The sequence below is a fragment of the Elephas maximus genome, chromosome 7, assembly GCF_024166365.1.
Source record: "Elephas maximus indicus isolate mEleMax1 chromosome 7, mEleMax1 primary haplotype, whole genome shotgun sequence".
Classification (NCBI taxonomy): domain Eukaryota; kingdom Metazoa; phylum Chordata; class Mammalia; order Proboscidea; family Elephantidae; genus Elephas; species Elephas maximus.
The window spans coordinates 53,624,109-53,638,652 of record NC_064825.1 but is presented as its reverse complement, the minus strand read 5'-3'; the positions used below and the strand labels follow the sequence as shown (position 1 = coordinate 53,638,652).

Sequence of the window (14,544 nt, the reverse complement as noted above, 5' to 3'; positions counted from 1 at the left end):
GGATATCCTCCTTCCCTCTCTCCCTGAGGATGGTTGTAGGATCCAAGGCATTTTTCCAGGGCCAGGGCACTGGTGGGAAGGAGTCATTAGTTATACAGGCATCTGATTACTTCTGAAATCTGTGCATATATCTGTTATAGTGATCTGTGATCGGTGGTCTCTGATGTTACTACTGGAATTGTTTGGGGGCACCATGAACTGTGCCCATATAAGACAGTGAACTTCATTGATAAATATTGTGTATGTTCTGACTGCCCCACTGATAGGCTATTCCCCATCTCTCTCAGGCCTTCCTATTCTGTCAGACATGATAAAATTGAAATTACGCCAATTTAATAACCACATAATGACCTCTACGTGTTCAAGTGAAAGGAAGAGTCACACAACTGTCACTTTAAGTCAAAAGCTAGAAATGATTAAGCTTAGTAAGGAGGGTGTGTCGAAAGGCAAGACAGGCTGAAAGTAAGTCCCCTTGCGTCAAACAGTTAGCCAAGATGTGAATACAAAATAAACATTCCTGAAGGAAATAAAAAGTGCTACGCATGAATGATAATAACGAGAGACAGCCTTATTGCAGACAAGGAGAAAGTTTTAGTGGTCTGGATAGAAGATTAAGCCAGCTATAAGACTCCCTTAAGCTAAAGCCTAATCCAGAGCAAAGCCCTAACTCTCTTCAATTCTATGAAGGCTGAGAAAGGAGAGAAAGTTGCAGAAGAAAGGTTTGAAGCTAGCAGAGATTGGTTAATGAGATTTAGGGAAGAAGCCATCTCTATGACATAAAAGTGCAAGGTAAAGCAGCAAGTAATAACCTAGAAGCTAAGCAAGTTCTCCAGAAGACCTAGCTAAGCTAACAGGTGAAGGCGGCTACGCTGAAAGATAGATTTCCAGTGTAGGCAAACCAGTCTGATATTGGCAGAAGATGCCACTTAGGACTTTAATACTTAAAGAGGAAATGTCAATGCCTCAAATGCTTTGAAGGACAGGCTGCCTCTCTTGTTAGGGGCAAATGCTGCTGGTGACTCTAAATTGAAGGAAGTGCACATTTACTATTCTGAAAACCCAAGGGTCCTTAAGAATTATACTAAATCTACTCTGATTGTGCTCTCTGAATGGAAAAACAAAGCCTGGATGACAGCACAGCTGTTTACAACATGGCTTACTGAATAGTTTAAGCCCACTGTTGAGACCTATGGCTCAGAAAAAAAAAAAATTCCTTTCGAAATACTACTGCTCATTGACAATGCACCTGATCACTCGAGAGCTCTGATGGTTAATGTTTTCATGCCTGCTAACACAACATCCATTCTGCAGCCCATGGACCAAGGAGTAATTTTGATTTTCAAATCTTATTATTTAAAAAATATATTTGGTAAGGCTATAGCTGCCGTAGATACTGATTCCTCTGATGGCTCTGGGCAAAGTAAATTGAAACCCCCCTGGAAAGGATTCACCAATCTAGATGCCATTAAGAACATTCATGAGTCATGGGAGGAGGTCAAAATATCAACATTAACAGGAGTTTGGAAGAAGTTGATTCCAACCCTCAGGTTTGACTTATAGGGGTTCAAGATTTCTGTGGAGAAAGTAACTGTAGATGTGGTGAAAATAGCAAGAGAACTAGAATTAGAAGCGGAGCCCTAATATATGACTGAATTGCTGCAATCTCACGATAAGATTTTATCAGATGAGGAGTTGCTTCTTATGCATGAGTAAAGAAAGTGGCTTCTTAAGATGGAACTTACTCCTGGTGAAGATGCTGTGATCATCGTTGAAATGACAACCAAGGCTTTAGAATATTACATAAACTTACTAATAAAATTCATCAAATATCTCTTTTTTATTTTCACTATAATTGCCTTTTATTATGAGTACCTTTGTAAATCTGATCTTTATTTGTCTCTGAGATTTGAAAACATTACATATAAGCATTTGTGAAGGAACATCTGCGAATGATAACATAAGCAAATTACACACTGCAACACTGCCTGTAGTACATATTACTAACAATAAGATGTACAAGAACAACAACAACAGCAACAAAAAACAGTTGTAAGTATGGTTTGTCATAACTCAAATACATTGCAAGTCAGGGACTACCTGCAAAGAAAATAGAAGACTTTTTTCCCAGCAACCATAAATGTGGGTTGATGATGCCTAATGCTAAACCAAATACTGTACTTGGCAGGCAAATAAAATTAGAATGTATTCAAAACAGCCACAAATCACATGTGTTCTACAAATTGCTCTGCATGGACAGTTAGATAGATACCTTCAGGAAAGAGTTAAAACTATGACTCCAAACTGTGAATCTTATGAACCAAGCCAGGGATTAATAACTTCAAAACGATCCTCTTCATGAAGAACAAAAATATGAAAATTATTTTTACATATTAACTGCATGAGTTGAGATTGAAAATAAAGCTGTATATTCATTGAATCCAGCATTAAAGCAGGTCTGTTGCAAGGCTGAGCCAGCTGGATGAGGTTTTTGTACTGAAACATGATAAATGTTCGCACTCAGTGTGGGGTGGAGATCACAGCACCTGGGGAGGAGCAAATGAGAAAAGAGGAGATTGGAGGGAGGGGAAAACAGTCTTAGGGATTTTGTCCATTTGGAAAGAGGGCAAGGCTCAAGCAGCAGCTCTGTCCATGGAGCCCTTGGTGTAAGTGCTTCCCTCAGGGGCTTTCATGAAGGAAGATAAACAGCCCAACTGCCTGGCCTTCGACAAGCTGAAGTTCATTGCTGAATACATGGCTGTTTCTGAACACATAGTCTGAGGCAGGTAAACCAATTAGACATCTGTAGATGGAGATGATTACAGGGACAAGGTAAGGACTGATGTTATGCTCTCCTACAAGCAGAGGCGACAGGACTCTTAAAGGATATTAATATATATAGACAAAGAATGGCGAAGACCAAGGCACATACATGGTTTGTTACATCAGAAGTGGAGAGTGAGGTCTGGGAAGGAAGCGAAGGGCATATGAGCTAGCTGGAGTTACCAAAAGTTGGTAATAAAGAGATACTATCCAATAAATGACAAGTGCCCTGATAATTAGACTGGGCATGGTAAACAGAAAGCATGTTGCCTTAGATGACAGACAACACTTGGCAAAGTATGAAGAGAACCTCAAAAATGGCAGGGATCTGTGCTGGGTTACCCAAAGCAGGCGTTGGAGGGGCTTTGGGGACGTGGTCAGGGCATCTCAGGCACGTCTGAGAAGAGATTTACAGGGAGGTGGCATTTGGACCAGGATTTTTAGGGCAATCTTCTATTAGATCAAAGTCAAGAGAACAATTCCACAGGCAAATCCCTAACTCCTGATCTCCCTGGCCTCTCTCTCTCTCTGGCTCCGATTAATAACATTTCCCCTGGTCATCCCTCTCCCCCAACACCTGGTCATCATCAACTTTTGTGATTTGCCCTCCTCTCAAGCCCTGCCTTTGTTGGTTTGTGTCTCCCCTGGCTCTTCTTGCTTTATTCTTCTTTCCTTTCCTTGTCTGGTCTGTGCAGTACACGCCTGCCACATTCCTTTCTCTTGCTATCCCACTCTCTTCCTTTTCTTCCACCTCCTACAAGAGGATGGCTGCCCTCACTGGAGGAAACTTTCTCAGAGTGTCCGTATGCTGCACAAGAGTCAGTTCTCTGTCCCAAGGCTTGATGACAGGCATCACTGGACCGGTGACTCTCATGGAAGAACAATTTCTACCAGCTCCAAGAGGAGAGTATTAGGAGAGTTTCCTCTCCAGAAAGAAAAAGCGGGAAAACCAAGAGGGAGAACTAGGGTGAAAAAAATAATATTAATGAACTCAGCATAGATCTCAGACACTGAGCTGGATACTTTAAGATAGCTCAACATTTAATATCCTCAGATCCCTACCAAGAGAGTTTTTTTATTATTTGTTTCCATTTCTTCATCCAGCAAAGGAATTGAATATGGCCCTCTTCTCAGAAAGTGCCGTCTGAGCCCAATCCACCTGGATCGTTGCACTAAACCTATCTGCTTACATGCCTGACTCCCTCTCAAACCATGAGCTGAGTTAGGATTCAGGTACATGGCATGATGCCTAAAAACTAGTCACTGCTCAAAACCTGCTTTATGAATGATTAAACTAATGAAGGAATGAAAGGACACTAGGATGTAACTTATGAAATACAGTTTAATTCCACCTGCAGAAGAATCTTCCAAATATGAAGCACTACACCACCCTGATACTCCCAGAAATAATGACTTTTTTTTCTAATTTCAGTCATTTCTAAACTTAGTTCTCTAAAGTGGAAGCACCAGAAGTGCCTCAATCAAGTACACAGGCCCTGCCAATTTTACCTCCTGAAGGTCTTCTGACCCTCTTCACAAGTAAGAAAAGTGAGGTTAAGGCATCTGCTAACTGCCACCTGTGTAAAGTTAGAGTCTAAGTGTTCAGTTGTGATCAAAGCCCTTCCCGTCTTCCACTACGGCCCCTCCCCCGTCTCACTCTAATACTTCCTATGCACTAGCCACCCTGAGCTAAAATGTTTCATGAATGAGCTGTGCACTGATCTATACACCCATTTTTTTTCTTATGCTGCTCCTGTACCTTGGTATTCCTCATTCTATGATAAACTACTCAATCTCAAGTTCAAGTATCATCTTTTTACAGCCTTCCCAGACACACATAATGATTTCCTTTGTGTATTCGTTATACTTTGTTTTGAAGAAGTACATACAAAATTGCTTTTTATTTTTATTAGCTGGATATGTGTGTATCTTTTAATTAGACTGTCACTCATTGGGGTACAGACTTTATCCTATTTATCTTTGTGCATTCCTTATTATTTGCACAATCAAAGATGGAAACTGTGGGATATGCCAAAAGCGCCTTGTGACTTCAGATAAAATATTCATGGACAGTCTGTATTTTACTCTGTCTCTGAGAATAGGAGGTAAGCCCCTGGCTGATCTACTCAAACATGAATATATTGAACCACACTGGTACTAGCCACAGAATCTTCTGTTTGCTGGGCATCCCCGGACTAGAAGACCAGCACATGTGGAATTCCATCCCCTTCATCATTTCCTATGTCATTGCTGTGCTTGGGAACAGCCTGTTCATCTTCATCATCCTCACAAGGCGCAGCCTCCACGAACCCATGTACCTCTTCCTCTGCATGCTGGCTGGAGCAGACGTTGTCCTCTCCACATGCACAGTACCTCAGGCCTTGGCCATCTTCTGGTTCCATGCTGGGGAGATCTCCCTGGATCGCTGCATCACCCACCTCTTTTTCATCTATTCCACCTTCATCTCTGAGTCAGGGATCTTGCTGATGATGGCATTTGTCCGCTACATTGCCATATGCTACCCACTGAGATACACCACTATTCTTACACATGCCTTGGTTGGGAAAATTGGTGCATCTTCTGGGAAGTTATGGTACAATCTCCCCCATGACATATCTTCTGAAAAGATTGACTTTCTGCCAAAATAATATAATTTCACACACCTTCTGTGAACACATTGGCTTGGCCAAATATGCTTGTAATGACATTCAAGTGAACATTTGGTATGGTTTTTCTGTCCTAATGTTAACAGTGGTCTTAGATGTTGTGCTAATTTGTGTTTCCTATATGCTGATTCTTCATGCTTTCTTTCACATGCCTTCCCAAAATGCATACCACAAAGCTCTGAACACCTGTGGCTCCCATGTCTGTGTCATCATCCTATTTTACGGGCCTAGAATCTTCACAACCCTTACTCAGCGTTTTGGACGCCACATCCCACCTTATACCCACATTTTGTTGGCTAATGTCTGCATTCTGGTTCCACCTATGCTGAATCCCATCATTTATGGGATCAAGACCAAACAGATCCAGGACCAGATGGTTCATGTGTTATTTACAAGGAGAAATAATTTTGTGATAGGAACTGTGTTTTCACATTCTCCAGCTATCCATGAGGTGGCCTACGGAAGTGGTAGGTGAGAGGGGAAGCTAAAACACTAGGTAAATAGCTCAAGGTCTATTTGTCTAGGCACTTACAGTAGTCTGTGTCTAGAGCAAGTTCACCAGAGAGGTAGCAGGGCTTACTGTTTCTATTGTCTAAACAACCTGAGATAGAAATGCCATTTTTGACTGAGGGAGCATCCTCCTGCCCAGACCTGGGACTGGATGGACTGATATCCACAAGTCATATAGCCTTTATGATACTATTCTAATCTCTGGAAATGGATGAAGTAAGAACCATGCTCTGCCTAGGAATTTGTGCAGCTAATCTGCACTGAGTCTCTCAAGCTCTGGGGCCTCATGCGATATCCCTCAAGAACCACATACAAACCGCCATCCCTTTATGTCCTTCATTCTAACTAAGTGGCATTCCTAGGACTATTGATTCCTAGGCTTTCAGGTTATTCATATTACATTGTTATTCACATTCTAATCAATATGCATGTCTGTAATAAGAGAATATAAATGAATCGTGTGTTCATACTTTGCAGAAGAATCCTTGAGGAAACTGAAGCTGACCATTTCTCTCTCGGGAAATTCTCATGTTGTTTCTGAAGGGGTGGTGTGTGCTAAGAAAATGATGAGGAAGGAAACTCCTCCATTATCAGTGTCAGTGTGTTCTTCTCCTCAACATGGCAGGCCATTAGTGTTGGTTCCTGGTTTCCTTTACAGAGACACTTATCATGTTACCTTTAAGCAACCAAGGCTTCAGAAACTAAAGGCCATTCATGCCTCATCTCTCCCACGTCTTTGATGTGTTTCTGCTTTGTCTTGGAATAACCTCTCTTGACTTTTTGGGAAATTTCTATTCCTCGTTTCATACCCCATTCTCAATATTGTCTCCTCTGTGGTGCTTTCTCTAACCAACTTGTATTTAATGTATTATTTAGTTGATACTCTAGGAAAAAAAAAAAGTATATTGTTCATATTTTTTTTTAAGTTTTATTTTATTGGAAATATATGTTCTATGTAGACAACACTAGAAATTTTTTAAAAAGATGAGGTCCCTATGCAGACCACCTTCTTCTTCCACGTTTCAGAGTCTTCATATATTTGCTGTGTTATGTTCCAGTGATTTTTGTTTTAAGTGGAAGAAACTGCAGAGAATGGGACTACTCCATCTTGACTAGAACTAGAAGTCAAAAGCTCTTCTTTATGGCAAAGAGTGAATAAATGTAGAAGGAATAATCAAGTAGGAAGTCATTGTGCACACATACTAATAATAACTAGTTTAGGCAAATATCATCAGTGGATGCTAAAACTACTGTATTAAATTGTGCTGTGAAACAGTATATTTTAAAATCTTAATGAAAGACAGCTATCCTTATGGGGAGAAATCTGTCTGAGCCACTTTAAGTCATCTAATGGCATCATCATTAATGGGCAAAAACTGACATCAATTGCCACCTCATGTGATCCTGCAATGAGGACTCAATATCAATTATGTGGTCTTCATGTCAAAACGCATAGTCTGAATCAAATCATGAGGAAATAATCAGACAAACCGAAACTGAGGGACATTATACAAAATAACAGTGTGCTCTTTGAAAATAACAATGTCATGAAGGACAACGAAAACCTGAGGAATCATTCCAGATTTAGTTTCCAAAGGAAACTAAAGATACATGACTAAATCTTAATGAGAACTAAATGCAATATATGAAGTTAGGTTGAATTGAGGACTTGAAAATTGTAGCTATAAATTATTGCATAAAAATCAAACCAGTTGAAGTGGGGCCAAGAAGGCAGAGTAGTCAGAATTTCCTGTGGTCCCTTTTACAACAAAGACCAAAAAAAAAACAAGTGAATCAATTATATATGACAGTCTAGGAGCCCTGAACATCAAAGGCAAAGTTGAGGAATCAGACTGAGTGGCAGGGGGAGGGAGAGATGGTTCGGAAGCAGCGAGAAGTTGCCAGACTTGACCCAGGGGGAACTGGCACCTGCAGGTGGGATCGGCTGGCATGCGAAGTGAGGCAAGCAGGGGTGCTTGGGACATGCTTTCCACAGCAGGAGAGACCAAGCAGCAGAGAGTCTACTCAACCCTTCAGAACCAGCAAGACACAGCACTCAATTGGCAAAAGATAAGTACCTGTGTCTAACCTACCACATGGGGCAAAAAAACACACCCTTTGAGTAGAACTTCTCTCCCATTTACCTGCATCCTCCCCATTCTGCACCAAGTAGGGCTGGCTTCAGTGATTGCCATGTCCCCTGGACTGGAAGGAGGACCTGTCATGCATCCTGAGCCATTCTCTGAGCTTTGGAAAGGGAACAAATTAACAAACAGAAAAAAATAATCTGCCATCTCCCCTAAGCTGGGAACTCAGAGAAGGCACAGCCCCTCTGCCTAGGCACAGGCATAAATGGTGCACAAAATTTGAATGCCTTTCACCCCTGCACAGACCTGTGTGGGCCCATTTCAACAGCGTAGGCCCTCATTAGCACAGTACAACAGGGTATATGTACCTGAAGTATATTTTAAACTCTATCAGCTATAAGGCAGAATGGCAGATTCATGACATTTGACACCGCCCTGCCCATTAAGCATAGTAATCACCTACCTGCCTCAGGGGCCGAGGACTGGTGGCTCCACTCACACCACCTAGCCACCCTCAACAGGTGTCCAAGAATAAGTGGTGCCTCCCAATCCTTATAGTCAAAACCATTGGGTACCCATAGTCCAGCTGCAAAACCCACCCACCTGTGTGCTCTAGGGACGCTCTTTCCTCCCAGACACTCAGGGGCAGCCGTCAGCGTCCTGCATTGCTCAGTGCATGACCCCCTACTGCAGCCATATAACTGTGCCTACTCCAATCACCCCTTCCCATCTAGGACTTGGTGCAGATGAAAGCGTGCACTTGGTGACTGACTACCTGGATACCTGAGCTGAGTCCATACAAGTAAACAGAGTCAATTGGTCCCATCCCACCAGGAGTGAAGAAGAATGAAGAACACCAAAGAGACAAGGAAAATATTAGCCCAAGAAATGAAAAGAGCCACATAAACCAGAGACAGCATCAGCCTGAGACCAGAAGAACTAGATGGTGCCTGGCTACCACCAAGACTGCCCTGACAGGGAACACAACAGAGAGTCCCTGACAGAGCAGGAAAAAAGTGGGGTGCAGGATTCAAATTCTAGTAAAAAGACCAGACTTAATGGTCTGACTGAGACAGGAGGAATGCCAGAAGGTATGGCCCCTGGACCCAGTGTAAACACAGAACTAAAACCATTCCCAAAGCCAACTCTTCAGACAAAGATTTGACTGGACTATAGGACATAAAATGATACTTGTGAAGAGTGTGCTCCTTAGTTCAAGTAGATACATGAGACTAGATGGGCAACTCCTGTCTGGAGGTGAGGTGAGAAGGCAGAAAGAAACAGGAGCTGATTGAATGGACATGGGAAATTTGGGGTAGAAAGAAGTGTGCTGACATATTATAGGGATAGCAACTAGGATCCCATAACAATATGTGTATACATTTTTGTATGAGGAACCAACTTGAGCTGTAAACTTTCACTTAAAACACAATTAGAAAAAAGTCAAACCGGTTGCTGTCAAGTCAATTCCAACTCCTGGAGACCCCAGGAATGCAGAGTGGAACTGTCCTCTATAGAGTTTTCAAGTCTGTGATCTTTCAGGAGGAGATCACCAGTCCTTTCTTTCAAGACATCTCTGGGTGGGTTTATACCACCAATCTTTCAGTTAGTACTTGAGCGATTAACAATTTGTGCCACTCAGGGCCTCCATAAACTATTGCATAGGGACCATGATGATTCTGAATAGGGAGTAATGTTAGTTAATAATAATATACCAGTGCTAAGTATTCCGAGTTGTGTATTTGGACTGTGGCTATGTAAGAAATTCTTCTTGTTCTTAGGAAATATATGCTGAATATTTGAAGTAAAAGGTGTTAGTATCTGCAACTTATTTTCAAATGGAACAGCAAAATAAAAAGTGTAGGAATGATAATATATAATAAAGATAATGAAAGAGACCAATAAAGCAAATGTAGTAAAGTGATAACAGTGGGTAACTCTAGATGAAGGCTAGATGGGTTTTCATTGTAATATTCTTGCAGTTTCTCTACAGTTTAATTTTCTTAAAATAAACATTTCTCAAAAATTTTATTGAGTATCTTTATAAATTAAGTAGGAGAAGAATTCTTCTCAATAAAATCCAGACATCATTTTGACTAGACTTCTCTGATTTTATATTTATATACGGACACAAAGCTATTTGTAGACATAAAGCAGTTTCTCCTTTGCAAATATGTGCATACTATTTACCTGTTAACTAAATAGTGATTTTTTTAAAGATATGGAAAGAATTTGAAAAGGAGGGAAAAACGCATCACCAAGAATAAATATAATTGAACATTAAATGTGTATTATTTGGTAGCCCAAGCGGAGGATAGTGTTTCAACTCATATACATTAAAAAGACAGTATTTCTGTTTGATTTATTTTTATAATTTCTCTCTCTTTATTGATATTCTCATTTTGTTCCTGTACCATTTTTCCTGATTTACTTTGTTCTTTGTTTGTCTTTCCCTTTAGCTCTGAGCATATTTAGTGCTGTTGTCCTAAAGTCTTTCTCTAGTAAGTCCGTTATCTGGGCTTCCTCCAGAATGGCCTCTGTTGCTTTATTTTGTTCTCTTGAATAGGTCTTCCTTTCCTGTTTCTTTGTATGCCTTTTGACTTTTTTAATCATTTGGCTTTTATAATGTAGTGCCTCTGGAAGTCAGATTCTCTCTCTTTTCCAAGGTTTGCTGGGGCTTTTATTTTGGGGGAAGAGTGTTTTGGTTTTCTTTTGGTTGTTTGTTTTTTGGGTTGTTTGCTTCTTTTTTTGTTGTTTTTGTTCGTGTTTTTTTAATTGATAGAGTCTGCAAGAGTCTGTTTGCTTAGTGACATCCCTAACTATTTTTTAAAAGACTGCCTTCCTGGTCATGTGTGGACACTGAAGTCTGTGTTCCTTAACTTGTGTTCAGCTAGTGTTTTGACAGAGATTTCCTGAGTGCCAGGGAGTAAAAGGTCTCCCCATCTTTCATTATCTCCTGGGGCCTTCCTTCAACACTTAGCCAGGCTTGCACTGAACCTAAGTATCAGCCCAAGGTAAAATCATAGGCTCTTAGGTATTATAGTCTGCACATGTGTCTTGTCCTGGGCATGTGTGTGGCTTTGTCAGTGTCTCCTTGCCCTCCCCCTAACCGAATACTCAGTGTTTTTGAATGCCTTAATTTTCCAAAGAAACTCTACCTTTGGCTTCTTCTTTAAGTCCTTAGGCATTTATTGTATGCCTTAATCATATTCTTAACCAGAGGCAGCTACAGGCAGTTACAGTCTTCAGACACTGCCTGCCAGCCCTCGACAGGTCAAACTGAGATGACTCTTGTTTCACTCTTCAGGCTGGTTAGGACAGACATCCACAATAATTTGTGAATAAAGCCTGCTAAGCTCTCTCTGGAGCCAGAGACCACACTCCCCTTATGGGAATACTACCTGCTGGAACTTCAAAGCAGCACTGAGCTGAGGAGAGGGTGGGACACAGCACATAGAAAACCAAAGCTTTCCTGCCATACATGGATACATGATAATAAATGTTCTGAAAAAAAAAAAAAGACAAATAAGAAAATCTTAAAAGTAGCCTGAGATAAAAGGCAAATTACATTCGAAGGATTGGCAATAAAGCTTTCAGGTGAATTATCAATAGAAAAGATAGGCACAAGAAAACAATAGAGGGACATTTTTAAAGTGCTGAAGAAAACATTGCCAACATAAAATTTTATAGCCATGAAATTATCCATTTAAAGCTGAAGGCAAAAAAGAAAAATATATTCAGACAAGCAAAATCTGAGATAAACTCTACCATTCCTACACTAAATATTAATCAATGGTGTTTTACCATACTACTTTTTTAAAAAGCCTTTCACTTATTTCTCTTTGAGTAAATCATGTTGACTGTATAAATATTAGACAATTTATACTAATATAATTATAAAAATCACCAATATTCTATAATTCTTATATATTCACCATTAATATAATTTTAGCATATATTAATGCTTAGATGTTTCTGTGGATTTATTTTTAATGGCTCACATTAACTTACTCATCTTGAACTTACTTCTGTCTCTTAAAAATATATTGAGAGCATACTTCCATTATCAAAGATATAGACCGTGAGACTGTGTTGCTATTTTTCACTGCATATGTGATGAATACTCCATAATTAATTTAGCCAAATGTACTCCTTAAAAAGCATTTCTTACAGTTCAGTGTAATTTTTTAATAATTACTTAATATGTTATAGGATGTATGCTGCATTTTGGAGCCCTGGTGGCACACTGGTTAAGAGATTGACTGCTAATGACTACAAAAGGTCAGTGGCTTGAATCCACCTCCTGCTCCTTGGAAACCCTCTGGGGAAGTTCTACTTTGTCCTATAGAGTCACTATGAGTCAGAATGGACGATGGCAATGAGTTTGGTTTTTGGGGGAGTTTTTTAATACTGTATTTTAGCCAGCCAGTAATGCAGTATTTAATATTTACTTCAAATGAATGCCAGCATAAATAAAAATGTTGTAAGCATAAGCACTAATAAACCTTTCCTATAATTTGAGGGAGAAATAAATCATATGTATAAATACACATCAATATATGTTAAAACATAGTAATGGTGAAAATGTATGAATTATAATGTACAGGTGAGTTTTTAATAATTTGTCTAAAAAGCACAAATGTGAAGACACAGGTAACATAGAAGAGAATGGCTAGAGAAATATCCTAATGAGAGGAATAAAACATCAGGAAAAAAACAGTTCAGCAGTTATCCAGGAAAGGCCTTTATCTCCAGTTCATCTCATTCCAACCTCCAGTCTAGAGCTATGGAGGTAAGAGTAACTTAAAAAGGTGAACTGGTCCAGTTCTCAATTCTGTGTGTGAGGAAGAGCAAACTAAGCTCTCAAAGACACTGACATCTAATGACCCAGTAAAGTCCTTGGAAGAAACATGAGCAAAACATCTCTGGTGTAGTTGTTCCAGGGACACCAACACATGGAGTCATTTGACTGCCATCTCAGCTGAACCTTTCTACATTCAGAGGCTAAATCTCATGTAGACCATGGAACTTCTGAGAAAAGTCCATGGTCACAGTCATGTGCACTTTGTAAAGAACACGTGAACCATCTGGTTCCAGATCTATTTGGTCTTAATTCCATAAACAATGGGATTCAGCATAGGTGGAATAAGAATATACACATTGGTCAGCAGAACATGGATATGTGGTGAGATGTGGCCTCCAAACCACAGAGTGAGGACTGAGAAGATCCCAGGCCCATAAAAGAGAATCATGACACAGACATGGGCACCACAGGTGTTCAGAGCCTTGTGGCTTGTGTCTTGGGAAGGCATGTGGAAGACAGCATGGAGGATCAGTACATAAGAAACAAAAATTAGCATAACATCTAAGACCAGGGTCGACATTAGTACAAAAAACTCATACTACGTGTGTACTTGGATGTCATCACAAGAAATGTGAGCCAAGACAATGTGCTTATAAGCAGTGTTCAGAAGGATGTTACTTCTGCAGAAAGCCAATCTTTTCAGAAGAAATATTACAGGGAAAATTGCACCGTTACTTCTCAGAAAGATACTCACACCAATTTTCCCAATTAGGGCATGTGTAATAATAGTGGTATACCTCAGTGGGTAACATATAGCAATGTAGCAGTCAAATGCCATTACCAGCAAGATCACTGATTCAGAGATGAAGGTGGAAGAGAGAAAGAAGACCCGAGTGATGCAGCAATCCAAGGAGATCTCCCCAGCATGGAACCAGAAGATGGCCAAGGCCTGAGGTACTATGCAGGTAGAGAGGACAATGTCTGCTCCAGCCAGCATAACAGAGAAAGAGGTACATGGGTTCATGGAGGCTGTGCCCTGTGAGGATAATGAAGATGAGCAGGCTCTTCCCAAGTAGGGCGATGACTTAGGAAATGACAAAAGGGATGGAAATCCACACGTGCTCGTTCTCTAGTCCAGGGATGCCCAGCAAGCAGAAGACTGTGTGACTCATACCAGTGTGATTTGAGGTAGCCATACCTGAAGCAGAGAGCCTGAGGCCTCACCTCCTATTCACAGAGACAGAGGAAAATTCAAATTACGTTCAAAATTTTCTTTGATGTCACCAGGGGCTTTTGACACCTACCTCATCCCATTACATTCTAGGATGCCAGGATCTATGTTGTATATAAAGATGAATAAGATATGGTTTGTTTTCACAAGGAAGTCTTAATCTCATAAACAAAATAAATAATTATTCAGCTAAAGAAAATTAAATGATTGAGTTGATATCTAATGATACAACATAAATTAATGCAGGAAAGCAAGAGAAGGAGCAATTCAGTCTGCATTTCTGTTGCTTAAGAATGAGTCCATATTTGAGGTTACCTTTGGAGATTTTTTTTTTTTTTTGGAGATAGTGTAGAATGTCAATAGGTGTGAGAAGTATCAAGGTGAAAATGGAATGAGGTCGTTTAGGGGTTTAAGGAGAAATGTTTG

The 14,544-nt window shown here is 40.2% G+C and overlaps 2 pseudogenes; one reads left to right on the top strand and one right to left on the bottom strand.

Moving 5' to 3' along the window:
* Positions 1-4,952: 4,952 nt before the first annotated feature.
* LOC126079021 (olfactory receptor 52B4-like) lies at positions 4,953-5,961 on the top strand (annotated as a pseudogene).
* Positions 5,962-13,137: 7,176 nt separating this feature from the next.
* Positions 13,138-14,083, bottom strand: LOC126079020 (olfactory receptor 52B4-like; annotated as a pseudogene).
* Between the last annotated feature and the right edge of the window lie 461 nt (positions 14,084-14,544).